This window comes from Rattus norvegicus, chromosome 15 (assembly GCF_036323735.1).
Source record: "Rattus norvegicus strain BN/NHsdMcwi chromosome 15, GRCr8, whole genome shotgun sequence".
Classification (NCBI taxonomy): Eukaryota; Metazoa; Chordata; class Mammalia; order Rodentia; family Muridae; genus Rattus; species Rattus norvegicus.
In genome coordinates, this window is record NC_086033.1 from 61,539,532 (window position 1) to 61,558,658 (window position 19,127).

The 19,127-nt window shown below is 46.1% G+C and overlaps 1 non-coding gene across 1 annotated transcript; it reads left to right on the top strand.

The window, feature by feature from the left end:
• Nucleotides 1-11,541: 11,541 nt before the first annotated feature.
• On the top strand, nt 11,542-11,638 carry Mir759 (microRNA 759). Its single transcript, NR_032768.1, has one exon. It is a non-coding gene; the product is annotated as a microRNA 759 (primary transcript).
• Nucleotides 11,639-19,127: the final 7,489 nt, after the last annotated feature.

The following is a 19,127-nucleotide window of genomic DNA, read 5'->3' on the forward strand; positions in this document are numbered from 1 at the left end:
TCATCGGGGGTGACTCTTCCGGCCATAAATGCACACATATTTTAATGATTCTCATAGGCTCACAAGGAAGAGAGCTGGACAGGACTCAGCTTCTCTTTTCTTTGCTCCAGAGTGAATGGACTTTGGTTAAGGACTTTGTAGAAGGAAGAGAGGCTTTCTTGGCAAAGGAATGAGGAGACTAAAGGACTGATAATTAATGTGAAGGATCTAAGGGACGGTAGAGTATGAGCATGACTCAGTGGGTGTGCTGGCTAATTTTATATCAACTTGACACAAACTAGAGTCATCTGAAAAGACGAAGCCCTAATTAAGAAAACACCTCCATAAGATGCTCTTTAGGACATTTTCTTAATTAGTGATTTATGGGTGAGGTCATCCCTGGGCTGTGGTCCTGGCTTCTATAAGAAATCTATAAGAAATTGAGGAGCAATCCATAAGCAGCAGCCCTCCATGGGTTCTGCATCAGCCCTGTTTGAGTTCCTGCTCTGACTTTCTCCAGTGATGAACTATGATGTGGAAGTATGAACCAAACACACCCAAGTAGCTCTCCAAGTCAAGGTGTTTCGTCACAGCAACCCCGACCAGGACAGAGGGTGAGGCACTTGCTGCATAAGCATCGGGCCCTGGGTGTGGATCCCAAACTCCCATGTAAAAAGCAGGTATGTGGTACATGCCTGTGACCCCGGCACCTAGGGATGGGGGAGATGGAGATAGGAGGGTTCTGTGTGCTCATTGGTGAGACAATGTGGCCAAGATGGTGAGCTTCCAGTCCAGTGAGAGACCCTGTCACAAATTAATGTGAAGGTGCATTGACAGAGTGATCTCTGGCTTCCACACCTGCATGTGTGAGTCACACACACACACACACACACACACACACACACACACACACACACACGGGCAGAGGCAGAGATGAATTAAGAAGTAAGTTAGCTATTGGACAGAATAGAGGTACCCCCCAGAACCACCATAGTGGCCCCCAGGGACTGCATGCCCTGCACATTTGTGTCTAATGGAACAGGTGACCAGTGCTCATCACGCTTAGGGTGATTTGTAACCCATCCTGCTAACCCATCCTGCCCTCTGCTAACCCATCCTGCCTTCCAACCCACGAGTTCTCAGAGGAGGGAAAGTGGCGATTGCTCGGTGGGTAAATTGCTTGTTCAATCACAAAGACCTGAGTTCGACTCCCAGAACCCATGGTGTGGTGATAAGTATCTATAATCCCAACGCTGAGGAGCAAGAGACAGAAGGATCTCTGGCACTAACTGTCCATGTCTGTCTAAACCAGTCAGCCTCACACTCAGGGAGAGACCCTGTCTCAAAAAAAAGATGGAGAGTGGATGAGGCAGACACCTGACATCTGCCACTGGCCTTCACACGTACTTACACCTGTGGGCATGTACACATACACACGGAAAGCCACAAAGCGAGGTAGACCTGGGCCTTGAGTCATCATGCATCCCTACCCCATCCCACCCCGGTAGCACTTCCATTGCACTAGCAGTGAGTGAAGAGGTAATGAGTGAGTATGGATCCTGGAAGACACTGAGTTTGTTGTTGCTATGGTAGCTGGTGCTCTCCTAACCAGCTCACTGGTGTAACTGGGTGGCATCCTAATACTTGTTCAATGAAAAATGGAAACGAAAAGATCTCATAGTGCAGTTTGGGAAGCAGTGAATTTGACGTCATTGTAGAATGCAGCAAAGTTTTAATTTACCAAAGCATTTTCACAAATCCCTAAGAGGGCTGCAGAGTAATGTTTTTTAAACATCCGGACATATGACCCATTTTCAATACTTGGTGTCCCACAGTCGTTCTGCAGAGGCCAGCTAGAGGAACCTGGTGTGCCCTGTAGGGTGGGCACACCACATGGGAATGAGGTAGAAAATATGGGAATTGGCCTCTTCTTCCTTCCCTCCCCTCCCTCTCAAATTCTGGCTCTCAAATGACTCACATTCTACATGGTGTTTCCACTCTTTGTACACAGCCCTACCTCCGTCATTCTTCATTCACACACGCAAATATTACTTCCTTCCTAAAGCTCAGTTTCCTCATGAACTGTATCTCTCTCCCAGTCAGAACAAGTCCCTCCATACCCAGCCTTCATTGTATATCACATCTGTCTCCTTTCCCTACAGACTGTACTACTGTCCAGTGTGAGAAGGGACTCATTGTTCCTGATCCTTATTAGAGAACCAAGGCTCCTGAGAAGTTACCACATCAGATGTCTGTGTGATAACCTTCATATTGAAGTTTAATACACCCACAGCACAGTGCCCACGGTGTGACTATCAACTTGAGAAGATTTTCATAGCATCTTTCCACTTGAATAAACAACATCCCAATCGAGAAGGAGCATCACCAGCACTTGAACCCCTGGGGCTCCCTTCCAGTCATCTTCCCGACCAGGACGGCTTCCAGACTGCCTTCTACCTCCACAGATTACGTTTTCCTTAGCACTTAAAGAGTATCGGCCCCTTTGAGTCTGAACCTTTTGAGTTATAGACAAATGTTGTAGGCAATGATGGTTTTCCATCCGCAAAGTAAAACACCATTCATTTGCTGCCTCTGACAAGCTTTTAGGTGGTTTCCAGTTTTGTTTTGCAACTAATGTAGCTGTTTGTGTCTGTTGATGGCTTCCTGCCAGGTGTGGTCCTGGGAGTGGGATTCTGGGTGGGGCGGTGTGACTGCACTTGGCTTTAGCGGATGCTGTTAACTGATTTCCAAGGCTCTTTTCCTAGTCACTCTCCTCCCAGCAGCATGTTTGCCTCAGGTGCTCTGCGTCCTTGCAGCTCTTGGTAACTTCTCATACGCTCTTCCGAACATTCTGTCAGGGTATTATAGATCTAGCTAACATTGCCCTCGTGGTTAGCAAGAGATTAGTGAACGTCCACCAGCCAGGAGGGTATGTGGGGCAGTATGATAAGGAGTTGAGCTTGGAGTTGGCAAGTTGGCTCAGTGGCTAAGAGCTCTTTCTGCTTTTACAGATGATCCGAGCTCACTTTCCAGTATCCAGGCTGGGTGGCTCACAACGGCCTGTAATTCCTGTTCCAGAATGTCTAATGTCCTCTTTTAGTTTTCAAAGGCACCTGTACCCAAGTGTGCATGCACACGCATGCACACACACACAATTAAAAATAAAACAGATCTTTTAAAAAGTAAGCTAATCTTGGATGTTGATCGAAGAGGGGGTAGCTATGAGGATGTGTGCTGAGCATCTATTGAAGAGAGACCTCCTCAGCGGGAGTGTGTCTGCCCTATCCATGGAGTCTCAAAACAGAAATGAGGTCACTGGGAGAAGAAGAGAAACACCATGGCAGATCCTGGGAGGCCATCCTAAAGGGCTTGTTGTGACATCATGAGAGATAGAGGGTCATTGGAGATGTCTGCAGAGAAATGACATAATCTTCTTAATCAGCACAGAGCTCCAACTGCCGTGTTGAGAGTGAAGGGACTATGGGCAGACATGCAGAGACTCACTGGCTGGCGGGTGGTCTGGTGAGAGAGCTGCTGGCCAGAACAAGAGCTACAGCAGGGCAGGTGGTAAGAGGTGGTTCCAAGGGTCTGGAGGGTGAGACAGGGAGTGGGGAGATGCAGGTGTGAGGATAGGGATCAGCGATGCCTAACGTTGAGAAGAGCTTTGGTGTTAGCCTCTGCTCATGGCGATTTCTCCTTGCCATGGAATGCATCAGCCTCATCAACTCTGACAACCTCCTGTCAACCATACCCTATCCATCCTGCATCCTTCTCCTAGTCCTCACCTAGGGCCACCTCTGCTTTCCTTCTGACCTATTATTGTGACAAACACTCTCCTTAGATTCCCACAGAGCTCTGCAAGTTAGTTCTGAAAGTAAAATAAAAAAAAGTCTTTTCTTTGCATTTCCACTAAAGCGTTCGTAATTTTCCCTGAGGCCACACGAATGCCTCTGACTGATCAAAAAAAAAAAAAAAAAGAGCCACAGAAAGAAAAGTACAATTGATTAATATTTTAAGGTAACCTTCTTTTGTTTACTTGATGCTTGCATACTTTTTTCTGCTTGGAAACAGGGGAACGTATAGCATTAGAGCTAAAGATAACCAAAAGATTATGCAACTGTCCAAGAAGAACTGAGACAGCATCCAGAGTGGAAAACAGATCCAAAAAGGCAGACACAGGCCACAGACTGACTTGATGCTTAGTAACTGCACCACACACTTTGACACTGCTAGATCAACTATCTAAAGTCTGCTTTTGAACTTTGTATCTGGGTCTTAAGCTCCTTTTGCTCTCTCTCTTCTCCGCCCCTCCTCCCCCACCCCCTCCCCCACTCCTCTGTGTGTGTGTGTGTGTGTGTGTGTGTGTGTGTGTGTGTGTGTGTAAGTGCTGAGGTCAGAGAAACCTCCGGTGTTGGTCCTCACCTTGAGATGGGACTTCTTTGTTTTTCAGCACTCTGTCTGCCTGCCTTGCTCACTGGCCTGTGGAATCCTGGGAATTCTCCTCCTCATCTGTCACGGTAAAAGCACTGGGATTACAGATATACACTCCCACACCTGGTGTGATGTGGGTTCCAGGGATTTTAACTCAGATCTTCATGCTTGAATAGCAAACCCTTTGTCCTGAGCCACCTCTTTGCCGCCACCCCCCTCCATTTTGGCCTCTTTACCCTGTTGCTTCTCTCTCTCTTCAGACCTGCTCTGAAGCGAAGGTTTCCTGCTTTCAGCTCATCCAGTATTTCAAAGTTGTGCTGTTAGTGGATGTGTTTCTAAAAGACCTTGGCTGTCATTGGGTCCTCCATGGTAAGTTGAGCTTCTAGCAGGTCCTGGAGAGTGCAGGCTGTCTGGAGGGAAATAGTTTTTTGCCTACTTTCCAAGCCAGTGCCCTTGGCACGCTTTTTTCAGCTTGCCCAGAGCAGACTTCTTTGTTGGTCCACCCTTTCACTCAGAATACAGACACCGACTAAGGCTACTTATTGCTTCCCCGCTGCCAGTCCTGGGTCTCTGTGACAATAGTAGTAGTGTTTCCTTTTGCTAGGCGGGGTTGCATGAGCTTAAACAGACACAGGCAAAGCAGCTGGTTAGTGGCATTTAAAAAAATTGAACTGGATAGTCTGTGCTGCCGCTACATAATTTGCAACCACTCCTGGGTATAGGAATCCAGGCTCTGGCTCTGGTAAACTGAATTTGTTGTTTATGCCCTTGGAAAAGGTGCAGATCACGGTTGGTTGGTCAGTTGCGGATTGCATTAAAAATATTTACAAATAGAAGCCACAGCATTAAAGTGCACCGGTTCGAGATGTTGCCGGTAAACAAGGATGACTGAATGTGCAGATGGAGTCCAGAGGCTTAGAGAGGTGAAGGAAGGTGACTGTGTAAAGTCAAAGGAATCCAGCTGGGGGCTCACATGCAGGCTCCTGAGACTGCATCCCATCCTGTTTTAGTCAGGGGTTTGGCAGTGTCTCTATAAAATGCTTCTCTTTGGGCTGGGGATGTAGGTCAGTTGGTAGAATTCTTGTCTATCATGCAAAAAGCCCTGGTTTCAATCCCCAGTACTGTGTAAAACTGGGTATTGTGACCTTGCACTTGGGAGAGGAAGGGAAGATCGTGACTCAAGGCCAGCTTGACAATAGCAAGAGTCAGTCTCAAATGATAAAATAAATGGGGCCTCACAAGGCCCTGTGTTTAATCCCAGAAGCACATAAACGAGGTGTGGTGGTTTGAATGAGGTTGTCTCCTAAAGTCTCAGGCATTTAAATACGTGGTCCCCACTTGTTTATGTGGGGAGGCTTAGGCCTTGCTGAAGGAGTATGTGACTAGCAGAAGCCCTGGAGAATTCAAGGTTTAGAGCTGGCTATCCCAGCACTCTAGAGGTAGAAATAGGTGGCCAGCCTGGTCTACAGAGTGAGTTCTAGGATAGCCAGGGCTACACAGAGAATGTTTGTCTCTAAAAACCTCCCCCAAAGCAAGCAAACAACCCCCCCAACAAACACAAACAAACACAAAAGAAACAACAACAAAAAGATTTCAGAGTCTTGCGACATTGCCAGCAGTCTCTGATACCTACTCCTGGCTTAAGATATGACCTCCTCAGCTTGCTGTCCCAGTCACCCTGCCTAACTGCTGCTATGCTTCCCGACCATGTTGGTGATAGACTCTTACCCCTCTGGAGCCATAAGCTCCAAATAAACCCTTCCTTCTCTGAAATGCCTTGGTCATGGTATTTTAACACAGGACTGGAAAAGTATCTCATACACTAGACACGGTGGTCCATTCCCACAATCCCGTGGGATTCCACATTCCACAATTCGTGGAAACAGGAGGATGAGAAGTTTAAGGTGATTCTCTGCAATACAGGGGATTAGAGGCCAGCATAGGCTTCTCCAGACCCTCTCTGCAAAAAGAAAAAAAATAAGTAAAGTAAAAAGAAGTCGGGGTTGGCAAGATAGCCTTACCGTAAGCCAGAGGATCTGATTTGATCTCTTTGTAGAGTAGAATGAGAGAACACCCCCCATGCCCCTACCCCAAGTTGTCTTTGGACCTCCATATGAATACATTTAAAAATGTTGTTTGAAAATGAAGACAAAAACCAACCAGCCAACCAACCAACCAAACAAACAACAGTACCAACAGCAACAGCAAACAGAGCCAAGCAGATGGTGTTCTCTATGACCTTTTATCTTAGGGTGTTAATAACCAGTTTAGGCCTCCCTTGCTGCTTCTCCCTAGATTGTCCCTCCATCCTCCCTTGCTGCTGCCCATGGTGTGTAGATGCTTTCTTTTTGGGAGGGGAGTGTTTATAGTTTCTGGAGCAAACTCTGATTGTCTCTACGGAACATTCATCAATATCAGGGGCTCCTGAGTGCCCCCTCCTGTTCTGTGGAGGGTGACAGCATGAGAGAGAAGCTCACGAGAGAGGAGCTCACGAGTGAAGGGTCATGTGACTGGTCTGAGTCCAGCTTATGCAGTGCTGTGTGACCTTGGGAATGATCCTGAACTCTGGTCCAATTTCTTCATCTTGAAAACACGGGAGTAGGGTGGGAATGATTTTTCTGGTTCCTCTCAGTTTTAAAATTTTGTGCTTATCTTTCAGAAAGGCAAGCACACAGATTAAACAATAATGGGAAAAATATCTGGTGACAGACACACCCTCACACACATGCAACTGGGGATGGCATTTATGATATGAGTATGGCTATTAGCTTTTCATACCGTGACTGCTAAAATTTTGTCAGAAAATTTGAGGCAACACATCCAGGTCAACACTGATCCCTGAAAGTCCTCTAAGAATATTTCTAATCTATATTTTGCCAAAGATATTCTCTGCTTAGGTATTTCAAACACTCTCTCTGAACAAATCTCTTTGGAAATGCATTAGATAATGCAGTTCCTTCCCTCAATTCCATATCTTCCTTACTGTCTGTACTGAAAAAAAGCCAGTTTGTGTTATTAAAGACAAGTCATTTTGCAGAGGGCCCAGGTTAATAGAAGAGATAACTGGCAAAGTATAAGTGCGTAATACGAACAGGCTGAAGATAAAACAGAGGTCAGATGCAGAATGCAGAATGGGAAGGCTGGAAGAAGTTCCTGGTGGGTACAGAATTCCAGCAACGTGAGCAGGTCAACCATGGCTGTCAGCTCATGTACTGGTTTCCCGTCCCTAATCTTTTGATCTCCAGCACTCACATAAATGAGGGGTAGATGAAGAGCTCTACTTGTAATCCCAGAACACAGGAGGCAGAGACAGGGCATCCCCAGAGAAAGCTGGCTAGCCAGACTGACTGAAACATTTGGTTGTGGGTTCAAGTGAGAGACCGTGCCTCACTTTATAATGTGGAGAGCTATTGATGAAGACACTAGATGTCAACTTCTAGAGTCCACACATGGTTGGTTGCATACATGTGTTCATGTACCCACTCATATATACCTCCACATGAACATACAGGCATGAATACCTTATACATACACATCAGAGTAAATGGTAACTCTTATTTTAGTGGTTTGTCTAGTGTGGCAGTTTGAATGAGAATGGCCCCTAGAGACTCATATGTTTGAACACTTGGTCCCCAGTTGGTGGAACTCTTTGGGAGGGATCCGGAGGTGTGGCCTTGTCTGAGGAGATATGTTGCTAGAGGTACACTTGAAGTTTCAAAAGAGTTTTGCCATTCGTGGTGTGCTTTCTGCCTTCTGCTTGTGGACCAAGATGTGAGTTATCAGCTGTTGCTATTCCAGTGCCTTGCCTGCCTGCCTGTTGCTGTGTATCAATCATGATGGTAAGGGACTCCTATCCCTCTCAAACTGTAAGCCCCAAATGAATCCCTCTTCCTATATGCTGCCTTGGTCATGGTGTTTTATTACAGCAATCAAAAAGTAACTGATACACCAAGGATGCTACTATTACAAGTGCCTTAGTTGGGGTTCCATCACTGCAACAAAATGCCGGAGACCAAGTTTATTTTGACTCACAGTTGCAAAGGTTCCAGTTAAATTGGTACTACTGCTTTGGGGAGAGCAGCATTTCATGGAAGGAGCTGCTCTCTTCATGGCCAGGAAGACAAAGGGACAGAGATCCCACAGTCTCCTTCAAGAGCTTGCTTCCAATGACCAAATGCCTACGGTGTGGATTATTTCCTAAACGTTTCCAACATGGTGACCAAGGAGGACCTTGGGGACACATTTAAGATCTGGTAGTGGTACATGCTTGCAATTCTAGCACTTGGAGAGAGGCAGGAGCATGACTACAAGCATAAGGCCAGCATAGGGCACACGAGGTTCTAAGACAGCTAGGGTCACATAGTGAGAGTCTCATCTGAACAACTGCAATGAAGATGAAATCAACTGAACCATTTTCAGAAGATAACAAGGTTTATGCCCTGTTTTTTCCTGTCAGCTAAGGTGAGGGAGATAGAACAGACATTTGACAAGTAAACCCAGCATAATAGATCCAAGTCAGAGCTCTACTTTGTCTAGTGGTGCAGCTTTGTTAAGTTGCTCCCACAGGCCCTCTGACCAACCTCTTTACACTCTAGTGAGGGGTCACCAAGTTAGCCATGGTTGTTTTCTTGAGTTCACTGGTTTTTAGTTATGCTCTCTCTTCTGATCAGATGACTATGGAGTCATATCTTGGCCGAGTGTGTGTGTGTGTGTGTGTGTGTGTGTGTGTGTGTGTGTGTGTGTAATAGTCTCCAAGTTCAGTCCCAGAATTAAGCGTTTCCCTGGCATTGCTCAAGGTCAGCATAAGAAATGAACAATTGGCCACTCTCTGTGTCCTGAGTATTAAGACAAGAGGGAAGGCTCTTAAGTGGTGGCTGAGGCTAACGGGTAGATTCCCTAACTCCAAAAGTGTGGAATCTCCTGGATGGATTTGAAGTGGAGCCTAGGACTAGCAGCCACCTTATGCTAACTGCATGGAAACAGAGAGCTTCCCTAATTGACCTGATTCCTAGTGTCCTGTCTACCATAAAGAGTCCATTGCCAGCTTCAGTAAGCTGGTCTTATTATATTAATATTAAATAGAGTTAATTCCATAGGTCCCAAGGTAAGAGACGGCTCGTCTTCAATGCTCACTAAAAAATTAGATGCAGAATTGGGGTAAGACAAACTGCCTTGAGGGGCTGTGACTATGGGTGTGTTGTGTTTACATGTGACATTGGGGCACCTTCCTCTGTCAGGTCTCTCCCTCCCTCTCAACTGAGTGAAGTGCTTAACTAGCTGCACTAGCTACCCAGCTCTCTCTAACCCTCAGTCTGGGAATCTAAGCATAGGAGGGCCTGCCAGTCTTTTCTTTATTAAGGTTGTAGTAAGAGTTGATACAAGCATGTAACTTACTGTCTGGCTCATGGTGAATTCTCGGTCATAATGGTACTTGTAATTAACTTTCTAAAATGTGGTTTGAAATACTTTATTGGATCACAAACTCCATGCATTAAAGACTTTAAAAAAATGCCCCAGCACAGATATACCCTGGGAAAGGATTTTTATCTTTTATTTCTCAGTTCACCCTCGGGGTTAGCATCCTGCTAAATAAGATCCTAAATGCTCAACTCCTAGACCGGGCTCTCCCGGAAAACCCTCTCCTGCGTCTAAACTACCAACACTGTCTGGGAAAAAACAAATAAAGCCGAACCGATCACAGTTGATTGCTTAGAGGAGAAACACGCTGGCAGGCAGGACTCAGTCATTTCCTTCCTTGGCCCACCAGTCAGCCTTGGGGGAAATAGAGCTTCACTGTGGAATCTGACTGGGCTGGACTCTGGTCAATACGATCTCCAGGTACAAACAACCTGGAATGTTAGAGGAAGACCTTGAATGGTCTCCAAGCAGGGAATGGGAGCTGAGAGAGCCGGATTTTCAGTTTTGAACGACGACGATTAGTTCCCAACGACAATCAGTTTCCAGTGACCTTGACCAGCACATTTTGACAAGATAACTGCCGATTATGGAGTGTTATTCTCTCCTGACTAAAGATCACTGCAAGAAATGTCTGGGATAAGAGGCGCCAGCCCTACTTTCTATCACTAAGGAAGCGGAGATTTAATGAGTTCGCGTAACCATCCTCTTTAATATTTTCCTCTTTGTCTCAACACATTTTCTTCGAGCAGGAGCTGTTGCAGCAGCTTCACCCATTTCCCAGTTTCCAAGATGTTTGCAACAAAACAAGAAGCTGTCTTTATAAAACGTAAAAGTGGCTTAGAGGTACAGCCCCTGTACAAAGCCCTTGACTCGGAGTTCCGTCTCCCCAACCCACTTAGGTGGAAAGAACTGACTTCTACAAGGTTGTCCTTTGACATTCACTTATGGACTATCACACACACACACACACACACACACACACACACACACACACACACACACACGTACATAAAAACACCCAAACCACCATCTCTTAGGATCAGTAGATGTCTGTATTTTCTTGCGAATTGGTGAGGAGGAGGAGGTAGGGTATCCAGGGTCATGTATTGAAGAAGTCAGGTTTGGGGGTGAGGGGTAGTGGGGGGGGTGACACTAGGCAGGTGCAGTAGACCTTCACTGCCACCTTCTGGTCACCTGGGACCCCAGAGGGTCATTTTTCTGGACCGTCTGCCTCACTCTCTTTGGCTGCCAGCCTGAAACCTCTCCCACTGTGCTTGGGGTTGATTCAATGGAGTTTTTGTTATAGATTTTCTCACCAGTGCATTTTAACTTTAGGGGGATTGTGGAAAGCCAACACATTTCTATATTCTGAAAAAAAATATCTGCAGGGAAGAAGAGGTCAGGATCCGCAAGGACTCTTTAAGATGAAATGGCTCAAAACCTTGCAAGGTTTCTGTTCCTTCTGGCTGCAGCCAGTCTCAGCAGCCTCAGAAAGTCTCAGGCAGAAGGCCCTGTCTTTTGCTATCACCTGGTCAATTGGGGGAAGTCAGGACAGATGAGGATTCGTTTATTATCTCATTTATCACCCCCGTCTGCGGTCCAAATTAGTTCTCACATCAGATTGTGATAGTATCAGATTCAATATCGTCAGCTGGACTATGAACGGTATTTTTCAGTGCAAAAAAATGACTTTCAAGGCATGTATTATGGGAAGGATTATAATAAATTAAATGCCTAAACTGGCAGAGTGCAAACAATTTTGACTCAGATCTAAATGTTTGCACTGGCTGTTTAAACATTTAATTTGTTCGAATGGAGGTAGAGGAGCAGGATAAGCTAATTAAACTCGGGCTTTGGCAACGTGAGTCATCCCGTGGACACGGAGCGTGACAAACCAGGACGGAGAAAGCCATTATGTGTGGTTTCCTCGTTCCCCAAATGAACACTGCACATCCTTCAACCCTGCAGACATTAGTAATCGTTAATGAATTGTTCCATCTTTCTGAAGTGACTTTCAGATGATGCTGTGGTACTGGTACTCCGGGAAACAACTTTGCTAATTAAGTTGCAGGGAAGTTCATCAACTGCAGATAATTGGTTAAAGTGATTACGTGGATAATCTGTTTCGTGTCCCATTAAAAATGGAAAATGTACAGAGGAGGAGGTGTAAGAATGATAACTCGAAAGCCATCTTGCCCAAAATAATCTCTGTCACTGCCTTCAAATGATCACCATCACCGCCTCCACCATCCATCATCAACGCCATCATCACACCCTTTGGGCAGGGGGAATGCTCAGGCATGATTTTCTTGACTGGTCTTGGTTCTTCCACAGATTGGTACAACACTATGCTGGCTAAGTCGCCGTCTTCTCTGAGCTCCAGGTTCCTTTGTGAAATGAGGGCATTCTTGGGCTGACTTAGGGCTAAGCGGTATATTCCCCAAGTTCAGTGATTTAAATAGGAAAGTGGTTCAGCTCTCTTTTAGAAGTATCTCAGGTATTTGGGGCTGGCAGGGGAGCACTCCATTCTCTTACTACAAAGGTTTCGGTAGCTCCCCTGTGCCTGCAGAGCTAAGTTCAAAGCTGTTCCCCATCTGACCCCAGTCTACACTCCTAACTTCATCCTCCCTGGCCTGCCTGCTTGCCTCTGTCTTTAATGTGCTGCTCCGCCCACCTGGAATGCCCATCTCTCCTTCACCCCCACACTTTGTTCTGTCTTTATGATCTACATTCCTTCAAATGCCCCTTCTTAAATCTGTGTAATTATTCCCTTGCCTCTGGCTGCCCCCTGTTGTAACATTCATTGTCTTTTCCTTCAGATTCTGATATTCTCAACGCCGTGTCCAATTTCATTTGTTACTCACGCAAATAGCATCATATTTCTGGAGGCCGAAAGCTGTGTATTATTTATAATGTTATATCAATTACAGAAGACCGTATATTATTTATCTCTAGGGATTTTTTTTTTAAAGACAAGACTTCATGTATTTCGGGCTAGCCTCAAACTCTATGTAGATGAGGATGGCCCTGAGTTCCTTATCGTTTTGCCTCTTCCACATCTTGAGTCCTGAGGTCACAGGTTCAGTTTATGAAGTTCCGGGGAGCAAAGTTGGGGCAAAGTGTTCTACTCAACTGAGCTACATCACCAGTCTGCACGGTATTTATCTTTATTCCCCAGTCCCTCCCTCTTCCTTCCTTTGATATCTAGTGTTGCTCCTTGTGAAAAAAAAATAACAGCAATAATAGTGAAAATTTACATTAAATTAAATTTAAAAAGAATGTTGAACTAAATGCAACAAAATGTTGTTTCAGATAAGAAAACCCAGTCATCAAAATAGCAACCATTTGTTAACTCAAGGGGCCAATTAAGCAATGGGTTATTCATTGGAAAATTCCAGATGTGGATCACAACAGTTCCAATTAGATTAACATCCTGTGCTAAACTAAGAATAGCAAACAGAAATAACTCCTTGGGCCCCTTATCCATGTGGAATATGTACCACTCACGTTCATTAGGAAGATGGCCCTTGTGGAGATGGCCATAGTTTTGTTTTGTTTTTTTTTTTTTTTAAACTTTTTGTTCATGGAGATGGAGAGATGGCTCAGTGGGATGTGCACTGGCTGTTCCTCTAGAGGACCCTGGTTCGATTTCCAGTGCCCAGAAAACAGTTTACAACTGTCTGTTGCAGGGATCTGACACCTTCATGCAGATCCGTGCACACAAAACAGCAAAGCACATAAAAACCAAAACCAAACCAAACCAAGCAACAACCAAAAGCCCCTTTGTTCATGAACCATGTGGGAAAATAGGGTTCCCTCAGGCATATGCACACAGATGTTGGCATAGCTCAAGTTTGTCTCTATTGGTGACATTTCTGCTTCTGTGCTTGCTTTTGCCATGTTAGATCTAAGAGTGGACTGCATGGCAGGCAGGGGCTCATTTAAGACGGTAATCTTAGATTATGGGGTCATGTAGAGGTGGCTCAGAGATTGTGGGCCCTGCTATGGGTTTATGGTGCTATTGGGAAAACTTAGCACCTCTTCTCAGACCTCATTCTTTTTCTTTGCAAAGGGCACAGCTGCGCTGTTCTCCTCTCGCAGGGCTGTTTGTGTGGATGCTGGCAGCTCATTAGTGTGGAGCTTTGGAAAGATCGTGGGACAGCCTGTCGGTACTGTCGGAGGCCCACCTCCAGGGTTCTGAGAGTGGATATTGAAGCTATGCCTTTGCTCGTTCTACTCACTGAGCCCACACCAACAATCCCGGGGTTGTATTCATAACATTGCAGCTTTCAAAAAAAAAGAGAAATTAAATTTTGTTCTTTTAAATTTTACAGATAAGCCATGAGTTCTTCTGCTTGGACGGATTTTGAATCGTAATTTAGTTAAAGTCAGGATGGCAGTAAACCTGGTGAGAGCAAGGGCAAGGAAAGGAGAAAGCAGAAAGGCGAGACCTGCATGGCTTCACGTATCTGCCTGGTAATTTTCTTCCTCTCCTCCCTCTATGCCTTTCATTTCTCTTGAACACGTAAATCTTTCTTCCTCTTCATTTTGACAGAGCTGGTCAGATGGCATTAATGCTCATAAAAGTAAAAACGGGCGTTGAATCTGTCACCCTGTTCAGAAATCCTCAGTTCTCTATAACTGTCATCCTACGGCTCACCTGTGACTGGGACTAATCTAACTCAAATGGGTGAAGTTCAGAACATCTGAGTGGATGTCTCTCACCCTCCCACAGGTTCCCACTCAATGCATTCCAGAGCTATGAGCTGGGTTCCTTTCTCGAAGGATCCTGTGCATCGGGATAACTCAGTTACCAACAGGGATGGTTTGGTAGTTAGAAAAGGTTTGGCCCCCATAGACTCAAGTATGTGAATACTTGGCCGTAGGAAATAGCACTACTAGGAGGTGTGGCCTTGTTGGAGGAAGTGTGCTACTGTGTTGGTGGGCTTTGAGGTCTCCTATGCTCAGGCTTTGCCTAGTGAGGAAGACAGTCTTTTTCCTGTCTCCCCTCAGATAACAATACCAAACCAACCAGAGCTCCCAGGGACTAAACCACAATCCAAAGAGTACACATGGGAGGACCCTTGCCTCTAGCTGCATATGTAGCAGAGGATGGTCTTGTTGGGCATCAATGGGAGGAGAAGCCTCTGGTTCTGCCAAGGCTGTCCCCCACTCCCCCCAGTGTAGGGGACTGTCAGGGTGGGGTGGTGGGAAGGGGTGGGTAGGTGGGTGGGTGAACACCCTCATAGAAGCAGGGGGAGGAGATATGGAATAGGGGGTTTATGGACAGGAAACGAGAAAAGGGAATAATATTTGAAATGTAAATAAAAAATACCCAATAAAAGAAAAAATTTAAAAAAAATTTAGAACTCTGGGTTCCTCCAGCACTATGTCTGCCTGTCATACTGTCACACTTCCTGCCATGATGATAATGATTGAACCTCTGAAACTGTAAGCCAGCCCCAATTAAATGTTGTCCTTTATAAGAGTTGCCCTGGTCATGGTGTCTGTTCACAGCAATGAAACCTTAACTAAGACAGATGGGCTTTGCTCAGAGGTACCTGCCGGGTATGGACAGGGTGTGTTGTTTCAGGAAGTTGAGGCTTCGCTCTAAGAACAAACCGTAGCAATGTTATGAGCGATGGAGTTTTGGAGAGGGCAAAAGATTCTCAAGTGCACCTCATAATTCATAACCTGTGACTTAGGTCTGTGTGTAGGATATGATCTAAAAATAGCATCTGATCACCACCTGGCTGTTTTATGCCTAGGACACATAAAAATCAAGTCAAATCAAATCAAATCAAATCAAATCAAATCAAATCCAGGCAGTGCAGCTAGGGAGAAGAAAGATAGAGACCCGCAATCTGCCATGCTGCAGGGTGTGGGTGGGGAAGGGTGGTCACAGACCTGCCCTCTGTTCTGTGACACTCACAGAAATAGACACACAGAACCCTGCCTACCACCACAGTGCAGGATGCGAGGAAGAAGCCTGATAGATCTGGGGATGGCCATGCCACTCACCCTCCAGCCCATGGCGCAGGTGGGCTGTAGACACCCGCTTACCAAAGGATATAACCCTGGGTCTCGCCAGCTGTGTGGGAAGCCTGTCGTCGGAGCCACCACAAGTGTGAGGATGTGGTGGTCAGATGGGTGAGAAAGAGAAGTGGAGCAGATTGAGCATTATGAAGAGAGATGGGACTGGAGACTCCAGGGTAGAGAGGAGTAGCCTGCTGTAAGTGGTCAGTTCCTCTGCGGTGAGGTCCCAGCCCGAACTACAACTGAAGGCCATGCCTGGGTCTATGGCTATGTAGCAGTAGGGGTTGGTGTTGACGCCTCAGGCACATATTACCACTAGAGAACTGGGACTTGGATATGTGGATATCCAGGAGCTATGCAGAACTTGTCCCTCACTGCCTTTGGTGCTCTGGAGAGCTGGCCCCTCCACTCACCTGACATGAGGTGGCACTAGCACTGGGGTGATGCCCTCCCCACCTTGGCCCTCACCTTTGGCAGTCTGGAGTTGCTCCCTTGAGGGGCATTGGACTGTGCCAAGAAGCTTGATAAGGTTGAGTGGGTTCAGAAACCTGGGCACCTCATGCATGAGGACAGTAGTTGTCTCCCTACTCATGACTAGATTCCTGGTCTTGAACATGAGATCACAGTTCCCCACATAAGAATGTGACCACTGGTTATGTAGCACAGAACACAGAGCTCTCCGTGCTAATGAGGTATCTAGATGGACCCTGAGGATTTATACAATGAGCCTCCCTTCACAGACTTTCCTTCCTGCAAAAGATATGTAATCTCTGGTCCATCCTGAGGAAGCTGTATGCACCCATTTCCCCTGATGAACAATCAATAATCAGTTTGGAACCAAGAACTGTCTCTCTCATCAAGAAGCCTCCGTCCTACAGAGCTGCCTAAGTAACCCACAGAGGGCCCCTCTGTGCTCTTGGTCCTTCATCCCCTGAGCTAAGATGGAGTTCTTCATTTCCCTGGCCTTGGCCTAATCACAGGTCTGTGCCTTCCCCTTCGTTCTGGAATGCTGTTTCCAGTCTTGTCTGGACTCCCGGGAGCTTGGGAACTCCTAACTCATTGGCTTCGGCCTGCTTCATTTCTCATCTAGGCTGAGGTCCCCATCCTAGGCTACATTCTCCACCCCCTGAGTGGAGTATAAAATGCAGTATATTGTTCTGAGGGAGTAGAATGTGGAATTACACCCCCTCAGTGGCTGTAGCACTCAGGAGAGCAGGCCCTGCATCTCACCTGGGCAACACAGTGGAGCTGGCCCTAATGGTGAAAGCCAGTGCTGGCCCAGACCCTTGAAGACTCCTTGCCTTGACTGGGCAGCACAGTGGAGCTGGCTCTGGATGTGTGGAAGTGGGTGTGTCAGCTCTGAGGGCATGAGATACAGGAAAGCTGATGGTGGCATTGGATGGCCTAGCAAAACAATGCTGGAGAACTTGCCCTGGTGGTTCGGATTAAGTGAGAGCATTGTGGGGGGGTGGGGGCAGTAGGGCTGGGCTGGGGTGGGCTGGGGGTGGGGCGTGTGTGTGGGCTGACCAACTCAGCTATCACCCAGGCCCAGATCCAGGGATCTAAGTTATCCCACCCCAAAATTTACATACTCTGTGAACAGTTAGGACTTGTGAAAGGGCCAGTCCTGCTGATCCAAAGCTGAAGGATCTCAGTGACACAGGGCATTAGCAGGATATCCGAGAGGAAGTCTGGCAAGGATTTAATATTGATGGTGTCACAGATGCCAGAGATCTTGAACCAGACCAATGACTCAGTGCAATGAATCTTTACTAGCGAAGATGTGTGGTCAGAGGGATATATTGTGAGACACACTGTCACTTGTTAGCTCCACTGTAACAAGGTTTTCTATGCTTTTTTGGTATGTTTTGTAATTTTTTGGGGGGGGTTGAGGTTGCAAGGGCAAAGGGAGATGAGTGGGACTGGTGTGCTCATTGTGAACTCACAAAAAGTTAAAAAGAGAAGAATGACAATAAAAAACAAAGACATTAGACACCATAATTGTCTCCAATCACAGAAAAATATAGCATTTGATCTCCTTCATATGTAAGTAGAGAGGCCTTTGGATGAATGACATAAGTAACCTTTCTTTCCTCCTCTCCCTACACATGGGTGAGGTGGAGGGGAGAAAGAGGAGGAGGGGACACTGTACATGTGGCTTCAGGAGCCATTTGGTCATAGTTTGCTCAAGCCAGTTTAGACAGACGGAGAATTTGTCTTACAACCTTCAGGAGCAGAGAGGGCTGTGGAACCCCCACAGGGTTGAATTCCTCAATCTAAAGCTACCAAAGCTCCCCGTGGTTTCTATGCTTCCTCCACACAGAGTCATTCCCCCTCCTCCTGGCTGTCTAAATGACCATATACCAAACACATCTGCACCTCTCTTGATGTGTAGAGAACCCCAGGCTCCTTTGGAAGCTTTGGCCAACTTTCCCTGGATGGGCAGCTCTGATTGACGAATAGAATTAGTCTAAAGGAGATCATTTGGCCAATTTGGTTCAATCAGCATGCTCCACTAAGGTGCCTGGTTTACATCAATCATCCTTGGCCATCTCAGCAGGCATCTGGGAAGGCATTTCTCCGGAAGACAATTTGCAGAGGATAGAGAATGGAGTCTATGGTTCAATATTTAACTCTCGGTTATTTATGAAACTAGGCTGTCTTGGTCTCTCCCAGGATATTTGGCTTTGCAGCTCTCTTCCGTCCCTAACTGTGACTGTTTCACTGGTTTGGGCAAGACTACTTCCCTTTACTTCTTAATAACAGCGAGGGTTTGACTAACAGTCTAATAAGGAAGGGCTGATGTGAGAAGTGCGGGTTCATTCCTGGAGCCTACAATTTAGTGGGGAGACCAACTAAACCAAAGACATCCAACAGTAAACAAAGTAATTACAAGTTGTGTTCTGAAGTGGATATTGAATTAGATAAAATAGACTGAGGAGGAGGGACCTGCTTTAGATGACGTCCCACGAGTGTTACTCCAGGGAACACATTTCTTACTGGCGTGGGTGAGGGGAACTGTCATAAGATATCTGGTCATGACGAGGATGTATTCAAAGGCATTTTAGGGTCAGGGAAAGAGAGATTGGACGGAGGTATGAAGAAAGAGAGAGAGAGAGAGAGAGAGGGTTTACTTTTAATTTCCAATAATCTTTATGCAACACCTTCTTCTAAACACATGGACTCTATTAATTTTGCTGGAAAAGATTAAATCATAGCATGGCATGTCTTATTCACTTGCTTGTTTCAACTAACACTCCTGC